Source organism: Syngnathoides biaculeatus, chromosome 16 (assembly GCF_019802595.1).
Source record: "Syngnathoides biaculeatus isolate LvHL_M chromosome 16, ASM1980259v1, whole genome shotgun sequence".
NCBI classification, from domain to species: Eukaryota; Metazoa; Chordata; class Actinopteri; order Syngnathiformes; family Syngnathidae; genus Syngnathoides; species Syngnathoides biaculeatus.
This window is the reverse complement of record NC_084655.1, coordinates 14,674,164-14,700,436: the sequence shown is the minus strand read 5'-3', so window position 1 is coordinate 14,700,436 and position 26,273 is coordinate 14,674,164. Positions and strand designations below refer to the sequence as shown.

The 26,273-nt window shown below is 43.5% G+C and overlaps 1 long non-coding RNA gene across 1 annotated transcript; it reads left to right on the top strand.

Annotated features, from left to right (window-relative positions):
• The first annotated feature begins 423 nt into the window (after window positions 1–423).
• On the top strand, window positions 424–26,160 carry LOC133514924 (uncharacterized). The gene is made up of 4 exons (XR_009798896.1): window positions 424–693; window positions 24,818–24,916; window positions 25,069–25,148; window positions 26,037–26,160. It is a non-coding gene; the product is annotated as an uncharacterized LOC133514924 (long non-coding RNA).
• Window positions 26,161–26,273: the final 113 nt, after the last annotated feature.

The window sequence follows — 26,273 nt, the reverse complement described above, 5'->3', positions numbered from 1 at the left end:
TCAACTGGTCGTTTTCCTGTATTTCCTCTCGCTTTTGAGCTACTAAAAATGCTTATAACTATGTAGGATATCGTTTTCTTAATCATGTGGACAGATGACATTGCATATTATTGTGGAAGTGACTTCTCAACATCGGTGTTCTACTTTTGCTTCACCAGAAGATTTTTTTTAATTGCCTTTTTTCTTGGCAGTGGTTTAATACTTTATTCGTTTAATACGAGTAATTTCATGTAATACTTTTCGTCCACCCTTTTCTTTGAGATTAGCGCAAGGAAGGAGCAAATTAAATGTGGCACAAATGACTCAAAAGATATCAGTCTAAAAAGAAGGTCTCCTTTTGAGGATACAAGGTAGAGCTACTCCGCCGAGTTGAAGATTTTTTTTTTTTTTAAAAAGAATCGTTCTTCATAATTCATAAAAGCGAACTCATTCTGTGTTTTGTGTGCAGGTCATAGAGCTGTGAATTAAGTATTGCTTTGACGCCATTTTATGTCATCTTCCTGCCAAGGAATTGATGCTGAAGTCAGGGGAGGAGGATTCATATAGCTCGGCCATAGCCAAAAGTAGTGCTTTGCCGTTACTTTGTGGCTGCAGCTCTCGGCAATTCTGTACCTTTGAGACTGAGCTCAGTTCCTTTTGTATTCCTGGTATTGTGCCATTGATGGGCTGGACTACTTCTGCATGCAGTTTGTGGTGAGTGGTAATCTTTGCACTGTTTCCCGACGGCAAGAGCGTTCTTGATTTGTGGCGTTTTCATGTTCTCCCCAGGGCTGTATGCGTTTCCTCCAGGTGCCCTCATAGTATTATTCCATAAAGTACTACATGAATTGGATGTAGCAGTAATGCATATTAACACATGGTGGCACAATTTCACTGTCAATTGGCCAGTCCGTTTCCCCCATACAAAATAAATGTAATACAGTAGATTTAAATTGCATTACATACAGTTCGGCTGCACTAGTATGATTAGTGAATAAACGAATAATAATAATGATGAGCTATTTTCTTCTCCAAACAAACAAAGACCTTTTGATTTTTCCCCCTTATGATATACATTCTACAGAATACAAAATTAAGTCATGATTAGTGGATATTATCAAATAATACCAGGAAATGTCTGCCCTAGTCTTCCCCTCCATCTGTCAGCTGACTGGACAATAGATGAAGGGGAACGGCAGTGGAAAAAAAAAAACGTTTCCTTCTAACGTAATGAGAACAACTACCTACAAAATCTACAGCATACAAATTCTGCTCCAATTGGTAATTGATTTTCCCAGAGGTTTTCCTAAAATAATCCAACAATAGCAGTAGCTGGAACAATACTGTACAACCAATTTCTGGACTCGCCAGGAGGAGTGCTGTGGTGTAAAAATGTGAAAATACTTCCCGTGAAAACCATATTTAGTGAGGGCTGATGAAGTTGGGGGGGAGGGCGAACTCCCACACAACCATACCTTCATCCAACTCAGTTTATTTTGACACTGTAACCAAATTTGTATTTATATGTATCTTACTGATGCATTTTTTAAATTCACTTGAGGCTTGCACAGAGACCGAGCTTAAAAAGAGAATGCTTGGCCCCCAGTGTGCCACTATATCCTGACAGCATTCTTTCACATAGTCCATGCTGCGTGATGACTACAGGGGGCCTTTGACAAACGGGCACAGCCTGGAATTCTATGGGAATTTCTCAAGAGCCATTAGTTGTTAGTGTTCTGCGGTAATCTCTGTACCGATTATTTTGCCTAAACTGCTTGTTTACGATGTCAGATTTAAGGGAATGTTTTTTTTTTTTTGACATTTACATGGAAACAGACTTGAAAATGCAATTTTGTATAATAGTTGGTTGAATAGATGAATTTTAAACCCAATTTTAGCAACCAGGAGTTCATCTCACATTGGGATGATAGTAGTAAAAAAAAAAAAAAAAAAGTAAAGTTTTCTATCTTGCTGAGAGCTGTTAAAATGACAAAATGTTCTTAAATTATACTGCAATTCATATCCAGGAATTCAGAGGGAGTCTTCTGGTGCCAAAACACCCCCAATCCTGCTGTTTTCATTATTAGGAATAAAAGGCCTCCGATAAAGTACTGAACACTCATAAAATCACCAGTAGCGATGCGCAAAGTCGAGGAGGCCCTTGATGTAAATGTCAGCAAAAGGTCTGGGTCCTTCATTGTAATGGTGGAGAACATAGTTTATGTGACGCCCGCCTTGTTGCTTTTGACTTGGATTCAGAAAGGAGGTAGTCGCGGACCTGCTTTCTATGCATGTACTCTAATCTCTCCGAACACATGCTTGGGCTCGACTCCCTTGAACAGAAACAAAAGCAACAGTCCTATCAAGAGATGGCGGACTTACTTCCAAGTCCACTATCCAACACTGCTACAGACCCTCTGAGCCAATCCGCTTCACCTTAACACTGCAACCTGTCGACTTTTATCACCGCAGAGCCAAATCCTGCGCATTCCACCTGGAAAGGCCACTTTATCTGCAAGAAAGCTGCCTCTGCCAAATTTCCAAGGCTTAGAAAGGATGAGGAGGTCAGCAATTGGGAGCATGATTAGGAGGTTGCGTTGAGGAGGAGGCGGGAGGCAGGGGGCAATGGGAGTGAGGGGGTGGCGTGGGGGGGATTTTAGAATAGAGATTGAATTGTCCACAAGTGAAAGCATTAGATGGGGAGACAGATAGAGAGGCCTATAGAAGCAGCTGACATATTAGGCAAGTCCTAGGGTGATGATGGACTGAGCGAGACACGCTTAGAGGAGAGAAAAGAAGACAAGGAGTGGGCACCAGCAGCCGTGATCTCACCCCACAGCCCTTTTGGCGGCGGCATCGCAAAAGATGCCCTTTTGCTGAAAAATGCCAAGCGCACCGCATTCCATGCGACCACACAAAGGCCCTCCCTCGTCTAGGCTACTCGGGCGTAATCAGACAAGAGATAATTATATAATTAGGCTGACTGTCGGATATCGTTACGTTATCAAACAATGAAGCAAGTCTGGCATTTTAAAGGCTCACATGCGCCTGCGTGTGAGTGTGTGTGTGTGTATGTAAGGGGCTCCCTCTGTGACACGTCTGGGTAGCAGGTCGTCATGATTGTGACGAACGGCTATACGTCGACCTTTAGCCTTTGGTGATAAAAGCTTGTATTGTGTAAATGTGTGTGCGTTTTGGGATGCAAGAGAAGGTGGGGGCCTTTTGGTGCTCCAATAACCAGGCAGATGAAAGTACACCTTAGAAATAAGTGGGCTTTTTTTTTTTTTTTTTTTTTGCTTATAGTCTCTCCTTACAGTTGGTGTGATGAAAACATTGGGCATAAATGCAACGATTCCAGTCCTTTTCACTGCTTCAAACTTAAACAAAAATGCAGATACATTCTACATTGACTAAGTTTTAGAATTTCGAAATCCACTTTTACACCTATTGAAAAAGTAAACACGAAGGGGATAAAAGTCAAGTCAACATCGACCCATCGCCGATGCCGTTGAGGGACATTGCTCAAAATCGGGTTTGACTCTGTTTTGTTTCTGCTTCAGTGCGACTTACCAAAGCCGCACATTCGGAAAAAGAAGACAAGTTAAAATCAGTGACGGCGCCGGATGAATTCGCGCAGCAAGCAGTTCTGACTGGTCCTCAAACCAAAATACTCGATCAGCAATGAATCGACATCACCCTTTAAATGTTCCTGTTACTGCTTGACTTCTCTGTAGAACCTTCAGTGCTTACGTCGTCGTTCTTCAGGTGCTCCAGCTTCCTCCAATGGTTAACTGAAGACTCGTAGGTCTTATGAGTTAGCGTGAATAGATGTTTGTCCAAACAGTATTTACTGTATCCTGCAATTGTGGGGCTCTTACTCAAAGTCAGCAGGGATAAGGTCCTTCCACACGACAGTGCACTTAGTTTGAGTGGTGCACCCAACAGGGTAGGGGGGCAGTATGGTGCAGGAGGGCAATGGCGGCACTGCACAAGCTTGCCCGTATTTGGTGTTAGTTCCTAAAGGACTGAACAGGAAGTAGCCTAGTGTCTGTGCTATGCTATATCTTACTTTAAGGTAATGAATATATCTTCTTCTTTTCCTTTTGGCTTGTCCCATTAGGTGTCGCCACAGCGTGTCAACTTTTTCCATCTAAGGCTATCTCGTGCATCCTCCTCTCGAACATGCACTGTCCTCATGTCCTCCCTCCAGACATCCATCAACCTTTTCTTTGGTCTTCCTGTCACTCTTTTGCCTGGCAGCTCCATCCTCAGCACCCTTCTACCAATAAACTTACTCTCTCACCTCTGAACATGTCCAACCAAGTCTGCTCTCTCAAACCTTGTCTCCAAAACATCCAACTTTGGCTGTCCCTCTAATGAGCTCATTTCTAATCCTATCCGACCTGCTCAGTCTGAGTGAGAACCTCAGCATCTTCATTTCTGCCACCTCCAGTTTTGCTTCCTGTTGTCTCTTCAGTGCCACTGTCTCTATTCCGTACATCATGGCCGCCCTCACTACTGTTTTATAAACTTTGCCCTTCATCCTAGCGGAGACTCTTCTGTCATATAGAGCAACGGACACCTTCTCTCTTCTCCCTGGAGCTTCACTTTTCCTGCTCTGCCCCTCACATTCATGCACATATATTCTGTTCTTCGGCAATTTAAAACCACATTTCTCGTAACTTTCAACCATCCTTGGACATACAAAGTCATTTCAATCTCTCTCCAGTCGCTGTGCCCTTTTGACAAGGTTGTGATCCAAACATCAGTTTCCTTTGAGTTTGAGACACTGAGACTACATTCATTATTAATTCCTCCATTTTCTCCTCCGTGCTGTTTTCCCTGTAGAGCTCAGGCAAAATGTTTTGCTGTCGTCACTCTGTGATGATTTTGCTACCATATCTCCTTTTGGATGTGGCGTGATGTCATCATAAAGTGTCCCATCTGAATGAAACATTTTTTTCAGTTCAGATTCCAGGTGCCCAGGTCTTCCTTTTCGGATATGACTGAGTATATCCATGCTGTTGTTTGAAAGTTGAAGATACTAGATATTGTTACTTTCAAGTAATTTCATAGTTGTAAGTCTCTTAATGATGAGCCTGTATACAATACGGTATTTGGGTTTTCAGAGGCTGCACTGGTAGGATCACCAGTGCGGAGGCAGGATTTCATTTCTCAGACCAGAATGGAGCGCTGGTGTCCCTCCCGGTTGGCCACCGCCCAACAATCTCCCCTTGCATCGCGGCCTTGGCTTTGGGTGTGTGTCCACTCGCACGGGACACCGCAGAATAGACTATTGTTGATCGCGTAAGAAGGAGAGCCAAAGGAAGATGGAGGGGTAGCGGTGGTGGGAAACTGGAGGTGTTGGGGCGGGGGTGAAAAGAGCTTTTAACAAGCTGGTCAGAAAGCGAACGCACATTCAAGTGTGGCTCCTCCTTCCACTACCAAGCCACGCTCACGTCAGTTCCCTTGTTACTTGTTTTTATAGTTTACTTTGCAGGTGTCTGAAACTATTATTTTGTCCAACTAAAGTATCTCGCTCATAATAATAAGGAAAAAAATACCAATAGTCCTATTAAAGATCAGCATGAAATCTCCTGGCGCAACATTAGATGGTGAGAAATGTCTGTCCAAGTAGGAATGGCTGCCATTACCAATGATTTCTGTTTATAATCGTGCTGTTTTTAGAGGCTGGCAACATGTTCTCAAGTTTAGCTGCACCCCCCCCAGAGGTTTGGATTGCTTGGAGGCTTTTCAGAAAGGGAAAATAGTTGGCACAGCTGAGGTTTAATAGCATGAAACATTAATTGAAAGTAAACTAAGGCTTCCTTTTGAAGTCATGCCACCTTTTTAAATTGGTGCCAATGCCATTGGAATACGGTGTTATATTATCTCTCGCCACAAATGTCCAGATTGCAAATGAGGCCCAAACTGGATGCTGCCATCTTTTCTTGTTGTCATGAAAGAGCTGTGATATGTAATTTTACAAGACTGAAGCAGAATAGCACACGAAAGGGTTTGAAATAATGGACTAATTGCACCATGTCTGTGACAAACTTCCAGGCTCACCGGTGATTAGCAAATAAAAAAATCAAAGGATCATGCTCTCCTTTTTAATGCATTGGCTGTGAGTGTGTGAGTGTGCGTGTCCTGACAAAACATAAATGCATGGATTATGACTATGAAAGAGTTGTGACATTCTGCTCTGCCTTGCACGGCTCCTTAATTGACCACTTCAAAGAGGATTTGGACCGGGTCGACGCATTCCAGTCCTGAGTTGAAGAGGTCTCAATTATAATGGGAACGCTTGACCAGTATCATTAAAAGAATGTCCTCAAATAATATGTAAATATTATAATACATCACTGTCGCAGTCAGATGATGCCCAAAGAGCCAAACGTACAAATAGATATACCCACTAACAAATTACAGGACACTAAAAATAGCTGGAATGACTTCCACATAATGTTTTGGAGAGCAAGGAAGGCCAACAAACATGTCATTATTGGTGGATCCATTCATCCTTTAGCCACCCACCCATCCATCCATTTTCAGGTACATTTCAACATACTGCAAAGGTGGGATGTCGGCACTATTTTTGGATTGCTACTTTATTTAAGATGTTTACCGCTACTGCAGTACTTGTGCAGCGATGTCATCGTTTTCTCGTAATACATTTAACAGTTCATTTAATATAGTCCCAGCCACAAGGGCATTATAATGGATCTCAGATGAACCTGCAAGTCCCGTCCAAGGTTGGGCCTGTTCACGGGACGCTTGACGTCAAACGAGTTCCCTCCAAAACAACTAACCCTTTCCCCCGTCCTCTCCAAGCCGGCCCGCATTTTCATATTTCATTGGTATTTCCGGATGTCTCCTACAGATGCAAAATAAAGGCCATCAGAGTAATCATTATAATGTGGAACAATAATAACTGGGGGAACTGAATGAAGCCTGGAGAGGCTTGTTGACCTTTCCGAGCTAAACTGGTCCTGGCTTCTGTCTGTGCACTGCTGAGCCCATTGTGTTCCCAGACCTTATCATTGTGTTGCAGTTTCCTCTCCCTGCTGTGTGAGTGCACATGTGCATGCATGAGAGTGAGCGTATGACTTGCCGCATGTACAAGTGTCCTGTCCTCATGCTCGATGTCGTGAAGATGAATTCAAAATGAATGGTGGTCTGTGAATATTAATTCAGAACGGGTTCGTTCACGCTTTTCCAAGCTTCAACACTTGATATCGTGACTTTTTCTAATAGAAGATTTAATGTGACTCATACACTATAGTAAAGATGCCATGACATTACTTAATTTAATCCTATTGTGAAAACTGAATCCTCATAGTAACAGTCTAGAGGGGCATAGATAAACAGATCTACTTTATGTCGAGGAATTGGACATTTTGGTGCGATGTATCAACCAGATTTGTAGTAGACTTATTTTTTTTCCTTTGGTACCTAGCCGTACAATTTTTCAGCACTCATAATTTCTAGTTATTGTCATCAGTACAACTATTACAACTGTGAGGCAAACGCTTTCTGGCTGCTCCACCGTGCCTTCTCATAATATTATAAATATTTTTATAAGGTGTATTTGTCATCAATTACAAAATTTGGTATCAATACCATGGAAAAGTGGCATTAAAATGGTTTAAAAGAGTGACTACTCATCTATCAAGCCATTTTTCCGTGCCGCCGTATCCTCATTAGGACCGCAGGTGCACTCTAGCCTGTCTCAGACTAAAGCCTTAGATGACAAAATGGGAACATTGTTTGAACGCATTGATGTGGTCGCATGGTCACATGGGATATGGATCCCATGTTGTCAGCCAGGGTCTCCATTCTTAGCATTGCTTCACATTAGCATTGGTCAGTTTGTGGCTTTTCTTATAAGTGGATTTTTGGCAAAACGTTAATTTCGTGTGGCTGTAGGCTATTCCACTTGTCCCGGACAAGGCGTGCAGATGAATCATCTCTGGAAAAACCCAGAAAAGATTACCCCTTTGGGAGTTGAACCCTATACTAATCATCCATCCATCTTCTGAGCCATTTATCCTAACGAGGGTTGCAGGATGGTATCCCAGCGAACATTAGACCAAAGGCAGACCACACCCTGAACTGCTCATCAGTCAGTCACAGGGTACATATTGAGAGCATCACTGAGCGGGAATTGAACACACGCTGCCTGCACCCTCCAACAACCCGTTCTGATGGCCTTGGTCAAAAAAGCGTACAGTAGATCGGATCATAATTTCTGGAGGCTATTTTTTTTATAGTTCACTAATTGGCCTTGATGATAATCTCAGTCAAATAAAAAAAAAAACAAAACAATATACTGTGAAGTTTCTGTGGAAAATATCCCTTCCATAAGGTAAATTTTGTGAAGAGTTAATTGCATTGCTTAGCGACGTGACAAAATGTCGCCAGCATGTCACTGTCCAAACTTTCTTTTCTGTAGTTTTTAAAGTAAACATTCTAAGTGCCCTGTGAATGACTCCAGACCGGTCCAGGGTGTAGGTCTAGACTCTTGTCCAAAGTAAAATGGGATAGTCTCCACTTCACCCGTAACCCTAATGAGGACAAAGATGAAATGAAATGAAATGGATGGATAGATTCTGACTATGCTATTCATTTAGTCTCATCACTTTAATGGAGATAATAGATGCAAAACCTAAATTAAATGAAGTGGAAAGACATCTAAAGTCTGTCTGTCTGTGGCTTATCTCTAAAAGTTATTATTTGTGAGTTAGTGATGTAATTTCAAATTAGCAATTTTACTGTCATGCAAGCGTGCATGAAATGGTTTCACTGAACCAGAACTCTGTTTTTCTCAACGGTCAATTTGTAAAGCAGCTCATGCTAGCCTGTGAAATTAAAAGTTGAATCCAGTCACTTAACTTCAGCAATAATTCCACACAAGAAAAAAAAAAGAGACAAAAACATGTACAGGAGTAAGACAGTTCCCTCCCCTTTCTTCTTAAATATCTGCCCTGACCAATTCCGATGACGGGTGTAGGAGAAACGCGTCCTGTGATGTCACCGTCAGCTTTGTTCTTCCAGACAATACACCCACACCACCGGGTTTCCCCTGCCCCGGCAACAGGGGGAGCTCTTGTGTGCTGGTGGTATGTGTCCCATGACTCATCGCCTCCTTTCTCCCACGCATAACACACACACACACACACACACCACACACACACACACACACCACACACACACACACACACACACAACACACACACACACACACACATTTAAACAGACATCCTGTCCACCCGAGCGACACACACATGCGTGCAATACATCGCTTGGTTTACAGAAAGTATAGGAACAATGGGGACATGGGCTCCATGTGGGATGCGGGGGTGGGCTGTTGTCCCGGGCAACTGATATCCCAACACAGCTCCCCTGACCCTGGCACCATAAAGTGCGCTCCTCACTGAATCAATGGCTGTATTGATGATGAAGGAGAGAGTGAGACAACAGAGAAAAATGAGAGAAGGGCAGAGAGCAACTGTGTGTGTGTGCGTACGCGTGGTGTTGCTGTGTGCATGCTTTATTTATTGCGATATGTACAAATATTATCTTTTTATTTTTTCCATATGTGATGTTTGAGCCAAAACATGGATTGTCGATAGGTGTAAATCTGAGCGTCAGTCCTGGTTTTTCTACGTGCCACTCATTCAAAGTGAGCTGGGATCAGCTCAAGCTCACCAGCAACCTAAAGTTAAACAAGCGCTGAAAAAATGGATTCATGGACAAATTGTTATATTTCTATATTTTGTGAAAGTCATACGATATTATATCACCTTTTTGGTGTCAACATATATTTATAATCATAGCGTTAAATAAAAAAAAAAGCAGCAGGTGATTAGTGCCGTTTTATTCTGGGCTTACTGTATGGTTAGTAATGGAGTAAATACTCGTAACATTCACAAAGATCACGAACACTGTATTGCCTCATTAGAGAATTGATTTTTCTAGTCTGTCCACTCACGCAAATATGCTGACATCCTGACAGTGGGTGAGGATAAAGTTTTCCGTACGACGGCCTGGATCCGTTGCTGGTTTGGCGATGTCGGAACTGATAAGGGAACGGCTACAACACACTACCTTTGGCCATCAAAGCTATCCTACTATTGTTCCTCCGTGCACAGGAAGAAAGGTTTGTTGTGTTATTGTTGGATGAGGGAGAATGACTTTGGGAGCGGGGCGACGTCTGTGTATTGGCATGTGTATGTACTGCATATATGTGTGTGCGTGTGTGTGTTTGTCTATTCGAGGCTGTGTCTATCTAGTTCTGAAATATTCATAGTGTGTAATGGTTATGAAGCACGTTCCGACATATAGTTTGCGTGGTGACAGGAAGCCTTGGATTTCTCTACCTGAGTCAGACCGGAAGAGAAGGTTGTCGTGCAGGAAAACACCTGGGAGCTGAGGGAGAACAAACAAACCCAGATGGGGGGGAGGCAGGATGGGGAGGAGATTGAACGAGGGAAAAGTGAGAGAGAAGCAGCTGCCGTTGAAGGCTTCGCCAGAGTCCAGGAAGAAGGCCGAGGAAGAGAAAGTTCCGGTTTCTACGTCAGTGAAGCATCATTGTGCTGGTTTGTGGATTCAAATCACATCTGTTGTCAGGGACTGGCCTCTTTTTGCAAGTCTTGGTCCCCAAGACATCCGTTGTCCATATACTAAACATTCATTGCTACTGTTGTATCTCCTCGTTTTATTGTAGTTCATTGTCCTTAGCCTTTTTATGCCACATTTTTCCCAACTTTTTCCAATATAGTCACCGTAAAGCCCTCAGATGGGGGACAGGGACAGGTGAGTCACAGTTTATTGAATGCCAGGAGAAGAGTAAAACCCAGTGCGCACACCCACACTGGATCTGCTGTGCATCACAGCTCTCATTCAGACACTCACAAACAAACTCAGCGAGGTCACATGTGCCACCTCTTAAAGCTGGATGCTTGTGTACTGCACCCCCGCTATTCAGGCTGCATATGGACCAACTACCAACAACAAAGTGGAAATCTTTGAGGAAGTGTCTCCCCCCAAAATGGTTAACAAGGGGTTTCTATTGATCCCACAAGGTGGCAGCAAAGCTATGGTGTGATTAAACAAAACTCCTCACCTCATATAAAGATACCGTAATTCCCAGCCTACAGAGCGCACCTGGTTATAAGCCTCACCCAGTACATTTGTAAAGGAAATACCATTTGGTACATACATACGCCGCAGCTGTGTAAAAGCCGCAAGTCCCCACATTGAAATCCACATTGAAACATGAGATATTTACAGATATATACGGTACACAGAAAGAGTTTAACGCTAGCGCGATACTAATGCTAGTGCGATGCTGACAGGGCAAACAAAAAAAAACTTACCGGTAAAAATCACTGAGACATGGCAGTAACACAGCAGCAACACGCTAGCACAGTGCTAACGCCAGAGCAGCACTAAGATGGCCGGTAAAAGTCACTTCCTCGGGACATATATTCAGGTCTCACTCTTACCATCTCCGCTCGAGCACCCCTTTGCGGCCATTAGAAAATATGCACAAATTAGCCGCATCACCCCATAAACCGCAGTGTTGAAAGCGTGGGAAAAAAAATCGCGGCTTGTAGGCCGGAAATTATGGTAGTTCTTTGGCACCAAGTTGACACAAGCAAGCACCAAAGTAATATTGTTTTGCTTTGAGATACAAGTGACCAAACTTACAAGCCCTTCAAAATATATGTCATCGTTTGGATAATTTTTTCGCTTTGACTTGACAACAAAAATTTGTGATATGAGCTCCGTTTGCAGGCAGTAAACTCTTTTCAGCTAACTTTACAACTAGCAGTAGTTTGGCAGATAGAGAAAAATGCTTAAAAAGAGGCTCGAAGCTGTTGACCATCACTCCCAGTTTGTGTACTGTTCAAATAAATAAACAAGGAGAATTACATGTTGCATAATTAAAACAGCCACATAGCTTTATGTTTGGAAAGTCCACTGAGCTCATTGCTAACCAACAATACAAATCTCCATTCAAAGGTGAAAGATCGGTGATGCTGTTTGAGGACAAATAGTGGTGCAACACATGTAAACAGATAATACTAACAGATGTATATTTGCTTTCATCTAAGAATAATTACTAATACTGCAGTTTACTGAGGACTGGTGACTGTTTCCATGTACTGTATGTCTACCTGAAGGTGGCTAAGGTGCACACAGCAGAAGCCAGAATGTGTCCAGGCCCATCTTCAGTTTGACCATCTTGATAATCTAGATCAGCTATGGGAGAAAGCCATATATGTGTGATATGAGACCAAAATCAAACTTTTTATTTTCATTTCATTTCATTTCTTTGCTGCTTATCCTCATGAGGATCGCAGGGGGCGTTGGAGCATATCCCTTTCAATGGGCAGGAGGCTGGGTACACCCTGAACTGGTTGCCAGGCAATCGCAGGGCACATAGAGACAAACAGTCGCACTCACAATCACACCGAGGGGGAATATAGTGTCCAATTTATGTTGCATGTTTTTGGGATGTGGGAGGAAACCGGATTGCCCGGAGAAAACCCATGCAGGCACAGGGAGAACATGCAAACACCACACAGGTGTGGACGGGATCGAACCCGGGTCCCCAGAACTGTGAGGCCAATCCTTTACCAGCTGCTCCACTGTGGCGCCTACTTTTCATTTTTTTATTATTATTATTTTTTACATGGGAACTCATCCAACCGTGTTTGGTGGGGATAAAAAACGAGTACAAAACCAAGACCACCATCCTAACTGTGAAGTGTCGTGGTTAAACATCATGCTTTGGGGCGCTTCTGTACAAAGGGGACTGGACGACTGGAGAATATTGATGAAAGGTTGGATAAGGCCATGATTAGGTGGATTTTTTTTTTTTTTGCTAAACCTCCTTCCCTCAGTAAGAGCACGGAAGATAGATCCTGGTTGGGTCTTCCAGCATGTCAATGACCCGAAACGTACAGCCTGAGCAGCTGAGAAGTAACTTAGTGAGCAGCATCTCGAGGTCTTGGAATGGCCTCGCCAATCTCCAGACCCAAACGCAGTTGAAAATAGTTCCATGTTGCCGAGGGACAGCTCTGATACATGAAAGAACTGAAGAATATTTATTTGGAGGAGTGTGCCAAAATTCTTGTTGCAGTGCGTGCACACAAGATCAAGAATCCCAGGAAATGTTTGATCTTTGCAATTGCAAGGAAACAATTCTGCACAAAATATTCACTTCTATTTTTCCAATGTATGAAATACTTACTTCATGCAACAGAAGTTAAATTATTTAAAAATCACAAAGTCATATTCTGTTTTCTTTCAAGATTCTTTCTCTCACAGTCAAAGTCTGCCTATGATGAAAATTACAGACCTCGCCATTCTTTATATGTGGGAAAACTTGCAAAATCCATCCTGGATTAGAGTAAGTACTTATTTTCCCCACAATATCTCACTGCACCCGTTTCTCTCCAAAATACGTGACCTCGTTCTGTAACTGGAATGACATATCAGTATTTCTCAGTTTTGCTCATTGGTCATTGTCTTTATATAGGTTGAACTAGAGCCCATTGTTTGCTAGGAACTAACAGACAAAAATGTGCTTTTTGCAAGACTCTTGACAATGTGTCACTGGTTCACTGAGAAAAGCAGACGAACCCCTCCCAAAGTGGAAAGCCGGGTCCGTTGCCGTTGTCCAGACATCATATCCTTGCCACAGTTCCCCCACTCGGCTGCCATGCAGCCTTCCCACTCTGTCTGTGCGCATGGCATTGTTTTCAGACACAATTTTCATTGTATGCACCGTAGGAGGGGGAAATCACTGCCACAGTCGACGCCAGGCAGGCTCGCACTCAACGACCTTCATCAGCAGTCAACCAGTGGCATCTTTATTGCCTGCACCTCCCACCCCCACCTCCACCATCTCCCCCTCCTCCTCTTCACTCACACCCATCCTCGCCCCAACTGTGCCTTCTGGGGGGTAAAACTTGGATTTCCCCGTTTCCACTCTCCTTATCTGTATAACAACTAAGACCTTTTGCTCAGCCTCTCATTAGCAGCACACCTCACATTTCCTCTCCTCCCCTACCAAACCATTACTTCCTTTATCCCAAAACACTTTCCCCTTCCATTTTTCCCTTTGTGCCTCACACCTGTATGCCACCAACCTGGCCACATCAATGCAATACACGTGTTAAATTAAATGTCCTTTCCCTTCGAGTGCAAGCCTCCTGGATTTGTTTCTGCTTTTTTTTTTTTTTTTTTTTTTTAACAAACAAACCAGAATGTCTTCTCTCTCTTTTATTCCGTGAGTACATTACAAAACGTTGAAGGTATTTTGGGATACGGTTTGTTTCTGTGCCACAACTGTGCTGCCTGGACAAGTCTGATCACTTTGATTACAGGGCGCTCAGCGATGTCGCGCGCTACATATAAAAACTGAATAATGATGAATACCGTCAATGAAAAGGAATACTTTAAATGCGGGCATGTGTGTCTTCTCATTGAAAGGATTTAGGCGCGTATTTATACACGTGCATGTTTGTGCAGAGATGGGTGGAATACAGGTGTGCACGTTCCCCTCCGCATAGGAAAGCCTTTCAAGAATCCGTGGGGAGGACTTGACATCTTTGTAATTTATGACACGAGGAGGCGTTGCAGCTTTTAAGCTCACAGCTGCACAGCCGTGTGCCAAAGAAAAAGCTCGAGGCGGTCACATTAATTACCTCTGAAGTTGAATTTCATGACTTTTGCTGGATCTTCATCATTGCCTTTATTTTTATTTGAACAGACCAAACAAAGTCTTGAGGACTATAAAAACGATAAAAGGTGATCGGTACAAATGAATGTAATGTGACTGTTGAGCCAAAAGGTGCTTAACAAGGAGGCATTAGAGCATCATGAAGAGTTGTGAATATTGATATTTCCTCTCTACCCGGTCAAAGCCAACACATTTAGTACATATTAATAATTTACGATTGTTTAGATGGCCCAAAACGCCTCATCGACGTATCACAGTCAACACTTTATGCTGCCGTACAGGTGGAACATACAGTAGGGAAACCAACTTACCCCAAATATAACCCCTCGAAAATATACTATCCCATTTATTCCCCAGCAGCAAATAGAAATAAAGCACAAGCGTAAATAGAGTGGCTTTAGAGAAGTAGACTTCAACATGGAGCCAAGCTGTAACTCAGATGTACTCTATTTGCTGATCAAAAATAACTAGCTTAGCCAGAGTGGCACCATGAAGCAATCAAAGCCGAATCCTAAAATTAGTTGCGTTATACAGTACTCCATAAGTGTCGTTTCCACTCATCCGAAAACTTGCTGCAGGTTGACGCTAAACTCAGATCAGCTCTTTTATGAGTTGTACTATGAGTGCCTGCTTACCTGTCAAATGTACTTTAATAGATGAGGAATCTGATTACATTTCCTCTTAATTTGCTGTCATAGATAAAAAGAATAAAACTGTGAATAAAAAGAAAATTCCCAAAAACTGTTTTCCTGACGGCAGCACGGTGGGGCAGCTGGTAAAGCGTTGGCCTCGCAGTTCTGAGGACCTGGAATCAATTCCGGACTCGCCTGTGTGGAGTTTGCATGTTCTCCCTGTGCCTGTGTGGGTTTTCTCCCGGCACTCTGGTTTCCTCCCATATCCACAAAACATGCGACATTAATTGGACACTCTAAATTGCCCCCTAGGTGTGACTGTGAGTGCGGCTGTTTGTCTCCATGTTCCCATGGATGGATGTTTTCTTTACACATACTGGATCCATCCATCCATCCATTTTCTTTACCGCTTATACTCACGAGGGTCAGGGGAGAGCTGGACTGGTGCCTATCCCAGCTGTCAATGGGCAGGAGGCAGGGTACACCCTGAACTGGTTGCCAGTCACACCTAGGGGCAATTTAGAGTGTCCAGTTAACGTTGCATATTTTTGGGATATGCGAGGAAACCGGAGTGCCGGGAGAAAACCCACACAGGCACGGGGACAACATGCAAACTCCACACAGGCGGGTCTGGAATTGAACCCGGGACCTCAGAACTGTGAGGCCAGCGCTTTACAAGTTGAACCACCGTGCTGCCACACACTGGATCTGGATGATTAATTTTGTTCATTTTTTTCTGAGACCATTTCTATATTCTAGCTTCATTTATTATAAATATAAACTATTTTAGCACTACTTCTGTATGGATAGAGAGATATTAAAAAAATCAATCAATCAATAATAAAAAACTTTACCTTGTCAGCCAAAGTAATTATTGAAAAGAAAATGAGAAAAAAATATTAATCTAAAATATTGCATTGGTGGTTGATGAGCAAAATGACACACACTGCAAAAGCATCGTCAATTTTAAGAGGAATAGCAGATGACAGAGCGTGACACACTCAGACAACGTCATCAGGAAGCCATCTTGTAAACAGGAATAAGAGGGAGGAGGCTCGGCCTACACAGAAACATGCTGGCATTTTTAGCCCGACGTTTATAAATACACCTGTAACCCCGTTTAACGGTCCAACCTTCCCCCCTTCCACCCCTTCTTTCTTTTCCTTCCCGGCATGCATGCCATCTCTCCTTGGTTCAGTCCCACCCTAACCCATCGCCCGACGACATTATGCTCCCAAACCCAAAGTCTTTGCTGCAACAATGGACAAGTCCGCAAACAGCCACCCCCCCCCTTTAAGTAGATTTACAGTATTTATTTCAATGCAGTAACGAAAGCAAGTGCATTTATCCTTATTTGACCCCGCTTGACAAGTTGGGACACACAACTGAGAAGAAACACTGAGGCATGTGCACACTTGAATGACTTTGTAAATTCCTCCCCCATTCATGACTTGAATTTATTTGCCCCATTTAGCAGTTATTACAATACGTTATACACTCACCACATAGCGAACGACTTGCCGAGCGTGGGTCCAGAGTATAAATCCAGTCCTGGGGAGACCGTGAATGCTCCCTGTGATGCGGAATGATGAGGGCAGGCTGGCAGAGAAAATACTCCATCAGCCATTCCCCACTGAGATGTTTATACTATATTGTGCGGTTCCTTGTCGCTGGATCTCCACAAAACACCAATGACATCCGCACACACATGCAACTTATACTGTTTTCAATACTTAGTTAATCGCACACAGACACACACACACGCTACATAATATCGACATGTGATTCTTGACAGACAATTGTGAGGAGCACAGCATCTTCCCAGAAGGAACCTAAAGGTTATGGTGGAAGCCTGTGTGGGGGGAGGGACAGCTTAGGACATTTTTAACATAAAACATATAAATCTATAAACCCCCCCCTCCCGCCCCCCCAAAAACCACATTTTTGGAACAGATGAATGGCATTTCCATTCATTTCAGGGAGAAAAGATGATTTGAAGCATGAGTGATTTAAGTTCTGAGCGTGGCCATGGAAAAAAATAAACTAGTATCTCAAGGGGTGGCACGGTGGATCAGCTGGAAAGTGTTGGCCTCACAGTTCCGAGGTCCAGGGTTTGATCCCGGCCCCACCTGTGTGGAGTTTGCATGTTCTCCGGGGTTTCTCCGGGTACTCCGGGTTCCTCCCACATCCCCGAAACATGCAACATTAATTGGACACTCTAAATTGCCCCAAGGTGTGATTGTCAATGTTTGTCTCGATGTGCCCTGTGATTGGCTGGCCACCAGTACAGGGTGTACCCTGCCTCCTCCCTGTTGACAGCTGGGATTGGCTCCAGCACTCCCGTGACCCTTGTGAGGATAAGCGGCTAAGAAAATGGATGGATGATATCTCAGGGCGCCACATTTACATTCACTTCTTCAAAGTTGTGTTAGAAATATGTGACTGAATGAGGCCTTTGCCTCAACACACAATTTTCCATTCTTAATGGCAAACTTTCTGTCCCCAACCCCCCATTATAATTCTTTTCGTGACATCTTTCTGAACACCTTAGTGGCCCTTCCTCTTTCTCTCTCTCTCTCTCTCTCTCTCTCTCTCTTTTTTCCCATTTCTGAATGCAGCTCTGGAGAGGGCATTCCAACAATTCCTCACTGTCAGTCTCTCACGCTCTTACTTGGACTCATCCGTTTGCTCATGCTGACAGATTCTGTGCCGCAGTGCTCCGTCACATGGTTCGCTCATTCCACGTTGCTTCACTGGACGTTTCCTGCGGGAGATAAAATTGATTAATACTGATATAAATCTCATATCTACAGCACACTAGATGGAGGAATCGATGAGGTGATTTATAAATTCCACAGCACTAATGTTTTACAAAGTTCTTGAAATCCTTACGGAGTGCTTTGGACACTTGACATTTTTGACCACCTGCCATAAAAATGAGATGAGATGATTCAGGATTTTGAAGTGCTTTAATGCAAACACTTTTAGTGTCAGTGAGCTCTTATATTTCTGATCAGGAATGTGGAATTTCAACCTGTAGTCACCTTTTTATACCTAGAGCCGACCTGGTTTACCGTGCTTAAATTAATTGGGCAAAAAAATTTAACCACATTGTTGTTTTACATTTTCTGAAGTAAACATCTTAATTCATAATTATTTTTTTTAAGTAGCTTTCGTCTTAATTGGGGTCACAATTAAGCAGGAACCTACTTTATATCTCAGATGAGATCTTAAATAGATAAATAATATGCTATATATTTGAAAAAAAAAGCACATTTGAAGTATCACGGACAGCAATAATAGTTACATAATAACAATGACTACAATTTTCATTAAACAGCATACTTGTGTATTAATATTACAGAAATGACCAATGTTGATAATCCATCCATCCATTTTCTTTGTCGCTTATCCTCACGAGGGTCGCGGGGAGTGCTCGAGCCTATCCCAGCTGTCAATGGGCAGGAGGCGGGGTACACCCTGAACTGGTTCCCGGCCAATCCAGTGCACATGGAGACAGACAACCAATCGCACTCACAATCACACCTAGGGGCAATTTAGAGTGTCCAATTAATGTTGCATGTTTTTGGGATGTGGGAAGAACTGTGGCCTCATAGTTCTGAGGACCCTGATTCAATCCCGGCCCCGCCTGTGCGGAGCTTGCATGTTCTCCCCGTGCCTGCGTGGATTTTCTCCGGGCACTCCGGTTTCCTCCCACATCCCAAAAAACATGAAACATTAATTGGACACTCTAAATTGCCCCTAGGTGTGACTGTGAGTGCGGCTGTTTGTCTCTATCTGCCCTGCAATTGGCTGGCAACCAGTTCAGGGTGTACCCCCCCTCCTGCCCCTTGAAATCTGGGATAAGCTCCAGCTCTCCCCGCGACCCTCGTGAGGACAAGTGGCAAAGAAAATGGATGGATAAAGTCAACTATATAGCCTATTAAAACTTGGACAACTTCCCAAATTGTTCACAGAAAACCAACTCTTGTTTTTTTTAGAATATTTTCAAGCAAAATGCTGAACCGGGTCACTTCCCTCACCATCGCTCTCTTGTCAATGTGTTTGTTTTCTCGAAGTGACAACAAATAGCAATGGAATAAAAAACGTAGAAAAGGAAGATGCTAGCTTTTGAAAGGTAAAAAAAGTGCTGGTGTCTGCACCTGCGTCCAGCTGTTTTTCATCTTTTGATCCAGTACAACTACATTGCTGCCCTTGGAATTAAGAAACCTGAGTCAGCGTGAGGAGGCCACGAGCGAGGCTGCAGGGCCCAGCTGACGACTTGCCCCCAGTCCGTTTGGTCTACACGATCCTCTCTTATCTTCCACACACACACGCGCGCAGATGAGGCTCTTTCTGCGCTGTTAATTAAGTTCGTCTTCTTGACGGCCATTCAGCTCACACGCGTGTGCACCTTCGAGCGCTCCAATTCACGGGGAGGGAGCGACACACACCCACGATCCTTTTGTACAATACAAATACAGTGGATTCCTGTTTTTCATCTGCAACGTCTGACCGTGGGGAGACAACTCGACTGTGTCAAATTAACCACTGAAGTCTTTCTGCCGTCAACGGAAAAACGCAAGAAATCAAATGCCATCATTGTTCGGCCGAAGATTGGTTCACGGTGCTGTGACCTTCTCCGGATCTTCTGAAAAGCTCTTAAATATTTGGCCCAGTGCTGTCATTTCTCACTCGCCTGCCAAACATAGAGGGTCCTCTGTCTTACGCTTGTGGCCAAAATGATTGTCAGTTCGGGACAGTGTGTGTGTTAGCCAATATGTAAGAGGGGGTGGGGGGTTGTGGGGTATCTTCATGTGCACTAGCATTCATTCTTTGTCTGAACACATGCATGTACAGTCCATCGTGTATATATATATGAAAGTGTGCACGTACAACCATGAAATGAAATGGGAATAATGTGGAACTCAAATTCTGTCCGTAATTTACAGTAGACCAGTGTGCCCCATAGGACTAATTATCAAGCATACATACTTTTATGGACCCCCCCCCCCAAAAAAAAACAAGAAAAAAAATCAAGTGTCAAGACTATAAAATCTGGGCAGGTATCATCCCATTGGGAAGCCATTATTCCTCTGAAGGTGACCATTTTGCACATCCATCGACCCATTTGGCATAGCGATGAATTGTCCTCAGGGTCACGGGGGACCCTGGACACGAGGTGGGCACACCTTGGACTGGTCGCCAATCAGTGACATACAAACAACCCTGCACACCCACATTTAAAGTCTAATGAACCTAACATGCAGAGTTTTGGAATGTGGGAGGAAGCGGGAACACCTGGAAAAAAACACCAAAACATGTGATTCTGGGAGCTCACATTGGAAGGCCTGAGCCAAGATTGTATCCCTGAAACGCTGAACAGTGAGAAAGAAGTTTAGTCATAAAATTGGGAAAAAAAAGAGAAAGGTAGTGTGCAAGGTTTGCAGCTCAGAGATGAGAAACAACTACGACATCTCACGTCAGCCACCACAATAAAAGCAATAAATTGAAGTGCAGTACACAGTTTAACAAGCCGATGCTAAGCTTCAAGTGTTGAGAACCTGAATTGAGAAGACAAAGTAATGGACGATAAGTAGAGTTGTTTTGAACCATTAAAACCTATATTGGGAAGTGGCTAATGTTTAATATATGCTGTGAATAAAGTATAGCTTATTTAACAGAAATAATGCTTCAACTCAGTTTTAGTGGGGACTCAACAAGACTTAGTTGTTTTTATTTATTTATTTTTTTTTGCCATAAACTTGGGACTTGCCTGAAACTTGAAGGGTAAGACTTGAGACTTCCTTATGACTTACACATATGTGACTTACTCCCACCTCTGGTATTTAGTATGGTTGCCTCACAGCGAGAAGGCTCTGAGGTCACTTTCGGGTTACAACTCCTTCAGCCTGTAAACTTCTATGACTTCAAATCACAAAACTTGATTCTGTTCCATTTACTTTTTGTTGTTGTTGGGGTGCTGGTGGCCTTAGCTGAGAAGTAAATTTAGCTCTATAGCTCATACCGTTTCCTCAACTGACTCTCCTTAGACAAACAATGGCATCCTATTATGCAGCTAAGCATGATTTGAGTGGAATAAAAGCTGGCATGCTTTATATTCACAATTTAAGAATTTTTTTGGGGGGCAATTTTTGTACCTAGGCTCGATGAGAGTGGCTGCCATTCTATTCTGGGGCCGGGCTGGCTCGGCTGATTTGAACTTGCAGAGTCAGAATCATTGTTTGAAAAAAGTTCCCAAAACACAAGTGAGCATCAAAAGGTCGTGACTCTTAGAATAACTCCTGTGATATTTGCAGATTTGCAGACACCCTTATATTCCTGATAGCTTGGCTGCTGGTGGCTCTGAGGTAACAAGAGCAGTCAGTATCCAGCAATAGAAACTGGGTAAATGCCTATTATGCAACAGTCTAAAAGCTGAATTTTATAGACGTATTTTAAATATATACATAGCTTAAATCACAGGTGTCAAACTCAAGGCCCGGGGGCCAGATCTCCCACCATATCTTATGTGGCCCATGAAGCCAAATCTAGAGTGTCAATTTCAATGATTCTTGTATCAATCTTTACCAAAGTTTCAAATTGTCATATATCATAAATGTCTTGGCTGTGGAACAGTGGACCAGCTCCAGATCCTCGACGGTGCATGGGAGTTCACCCAACCAGTCTATATGTGTTTAGTGGACTTGGAGAAGGCATTCGACCGTGTGCCTTGGGGACTCCTGTGGGGGGTTCTTCGGGAGTATGGGGTACCGAACCACCTGATACGAGCTGTTCGGCCCCCGTACGACCGCTGTCAGAAATTGGTCCGCATTGCCGGCAATAAGTCAGACCCATTTCCGGAGAAAGTTGGACTCTGCCAAGGTTGCCCTTTGTCACCGATTTTGTTCATAACTTTTATGGACAGAATTTCTAGGCGCAGCCGAGGCGTAGAGGGTGTCCGGTTTGCTGGCCTCAGCATCGCATCTCTGCTCTTTGCAGATGATGTGGTTCTGTTGGCTTCATCAAGCTGTGATCTCCAGATCTCACTGGAGCAATTTGCAGCCGAGTGTGAAGCGGCTGGGATGAGAATCAGCACCTCCAAATCCGAGACTATGGTCCTCAGTCGGAAAAGGGTGGCGTGCCCTCTCCAGGTCAGGGATGAGATCCTTCCCCAAGTGGAGGAGTTCAAGTAACTTGGGGTCTTGTTCACAAGCGAGGGAAGACTGGAGCGGGAGATCGACAGACAGATCGGTGCAGCGTCTGCAGTGATATGGACTTTGTATCGGTCCATTGTGCTAAAGAGGGAGCTAAGTCGAAAGGCAAAGCTCTCAATTTACTAGTTGATGTATTTTCCTACCCTCATCTATGGGCATGAGTTGTGGCTCGTGACCAAAAGAACAAGAACCTGGATGCGAGAGGCCGAAATGAGTTTCCTCCGCAGGGTGTATGGCTCTCCCTTAGAGTTGGGGTGAGAAACTCGGTCTTCCTGGAGACGCTCAGTGTTGAGCCGCTGCTCCTCCGCATTGAGAGGAGCCAGATGAGGTGGGTGGGACATCTGATTCGCATGCCTCCTGGACACCTCCCTAGTGAGATGTTCCGGGCATCTCCCCCCAGAAAGAGACCCCGAGGACAACCCAGGACACGCTGGAGAGACTACGTCTCTCGGCTGGCTTGGGAAAGCCTCAGGATCTCTCCGGAAGAGCTGGAAGAAGTGGCTGGGGAAAGGGAAGTCTGGATTTCCCTACTGAAGCTACTTCCCCCGTGACCCGACCCAGAAAAGCGGTAGATAATGGATGGATGGATATCATAAATGATAAAGTTGAGATATTATAAGCATTTTTGTGTTACCAACCACAAGTAGTTGAAAAACACATTACCCTTGATTTCTAATTCCAAAACTAGTTCATATATTGATGTAAATATGATGAGATGATTAAATATTTTTGTTCCACAGTCAAAACGGCCCTCTGAGGGAAACTGGAACAACAATGTGGCCCGTGAGAAAAATGACCTTGACACCCTTGTCTTCAATCGAAATGAAACTTTACACAAAGCCATTTGAATGTGTACTGTGACTTTTTGGCTAACAATCCTGCCTCACAGTCAAAAGTTTTCTCTGGGTCTTTCCACATTTCAGAAGCATGCATGTTAGCGTAATTGACTGAGATAGTCAACTCACGTGTGACTCTGAGCAGGATAAGGGTAGAAAATGGATGGGCGGATACTTTAAAATCTTGCCAAGGATCGAGATGATAATCACGATCCAACGAGGAAATCAAGGCCACAGCGACTAGCAGCCCGTGAACAATGGAAGCCCCTAAAGAGCTTAGCGTGCATGTTTGCAGAACTTTACAGAACGGAATCGTTTTCACAACGGCTAGCTATTCTTGTCAAGCTAGCGTTGCGTAGTTCACTCTTCCATTTATTGATCTGGTTGGTCTCTTAAGTGATGTGACCGAACCTCAGTAAGAGAAGAGGGACTTTTCCCAATCAAAATCAGTCCAAAGACAAACTAGATTAAAATCCATCCTTCACATCCCTTAATTTGTCGTCTGTTGTGTTGCGAGTAATTGGAGCAGGTCAAAAGTCTTTGGAATGTGGGAGGAAAACCGTCGTAAAAGAACATGACTGAGCCACCGAATGGCATTCAAATAGGAAGTCTCGTTTTAGTTTCCAAGCTCATATTTCCTCTTACTCAGTGGTGACAGATATAGTTTGTCTTTCTTTTGAATATGCATTTCACATTAAATAACGAACAGCGATTTGTTTGCAAAGTTAATCTGCATAAAGGAGCTTGTATAGTGTTTCTTTGGAGTAATTTCCTTGCTATGCCTACAGCAGGTGCTTTCTATTTTATATTCAGGACAGAGAATAGTGGGGGCAGTCATGATTGACCCCAATAAACTTATCTTTGACGCCTGTGATAGATAATTACAATTTCAATGATGAAGCTTTGCAATGAAGCATGACTAATGTGTCGTTCTATGGCTATTTATAACATTGCCTTTAAGGACAAAATTGAATGTAATAAAGAGCACAAGACAGGAAGAACACTTCAATGTGAGCTACCTTCAGTTAATTTTAAACGAACATTAAGTTGAACATTTGTGGAAAAAATATGGTAAATTAAGTCAACTCGGTTGAGGTAACTCTCACGTTTACATAAGGGTATAGCTACGTTCTATACTGATTAAAACCAGTTTTGTTTCTTGGCATTTTTGAAAAATACCGACACAAAATTTCACAATATCACCTGTAGTCTGTTTTAGGTGCTTTAACTGCCGTTTGTAACGAACCGTGAGACCGCTTGACCAGACGAGGTCTTGGTCAATTCGTCCATAATTGGCAACGGTTTGTCTTTGGTGAGATAGTGCAAAGGTTTTTGAGCCAAACCAAACGGCAAATTTACACACCATCCAATTTCTATTCTGCTTATCCTATTCAGGGTTGAAGACTATCGCATTTGAGGAGGGATATCCCCAGATTGGTCCATTCCATTCCACTCCATCATAGGGCGCATAGCCTCACAGAAGAAAGGTTCCAGGTTCAAATCTCAGGCTCCCTGTGGGGGAGTTTGGATGTTGTTACTACGCTTACAAGCTCTTTTCCCCATGTCTTTTCCGTCTAATAAGACCCGAAGATTTCAATCGATGAAGATCTCGTCCACAGTTGACTTTGACTTTATGTCTTCCACAGAGGTTGGACGATATAGCAATCCTATCTTGACAGAAGCAGGGTTGAAATCTCTGGCACGAGGCCGACATATCTAGATAGAGGTTAGGATTGGATTCAGATACGACATTTTTAAGGGCGGAACAGTACGATACGGTTCAGGATGGATGTCTATCCCTTTTTCCAAACATGCAAAAGACCACTTGTCTTTTTGCTTCATGGCACAGTGAAAAATATAAAATGATGAATAATATTGAGTTTCTTTCAGCTTGTCCCGAAAGGGGTCGCCACAGCGTGTCATCTCAGATGAAACGATCATATTTCTTTGGCACAGTTTTTATGCCAGATGCCCTTCGTCACTCGGGCTGCCTGTGTCCTGAAGCCTATCCCAGCTAGCTTTGGGTGAGAGGCGGGGGACACGCTGTACTGGTCGCAAGCCAATCGCTGCGTAGCGACTCTTTGATGTTGAAATAATGGCACTAAAAGTAGCAGGGATGATGAAAAATGTCAACCCTCAGGCGATCGATTCCTCGCCTCGGGATATCGGGTCCACAGCCGTCCAACCGATTGGTGGATTTTATATCGATTTTAGATCTGCTACCGATACCGTCGTATCTTTCGCCTCTACGAACGGATATCTGATTGCGTCGTTTTATTGTTCCCGACACTCGTAAGAAGTAGAAAGTTCAGATACTGAATCAGTTTTCAAAAGTGGGAGGTAAAAGTAGAAAGTTGTCGTACAAAAACCATAAAAATCCAACTTTAATGATTGTTGGCATTCATTACTGTGCCGTATCCAACTGTCCTTTGTGCCGTAAGACAAATTTCTCCCAATGGGAGACAAATAAAAAAAAAAATCTGTCAACCTAATGTGACTCATAATTGTGTTCCTTGTTTCATTTCATATATTTGAAAAAAGAGAATCAAAGTGTAAAAGATGAGTGTGTCAAATGATTGTGGCAAGCGGTGTGTTTCTTTGTGCTATTATGCAGATGATGAGCCATTCCTGAGGCAGGGGGCGGGAGAGAATGATGTTGAGTCTTGGAAGCGCGCTCGACCCCGCCGCACTGCCACCGCCACTGCTGCCTCATCAGGCCTCTCCGACCTCCCGGGAAGCAGAACCAGCACCCAAAGGACCGCAACCTGCCAGGACAGCGCCTCTTGCTGGAACACTTAAAAAAAAAAAACAGGATTTTTTCCCCCTGTTTTTTCGGGCGGGGGGGGGGGGG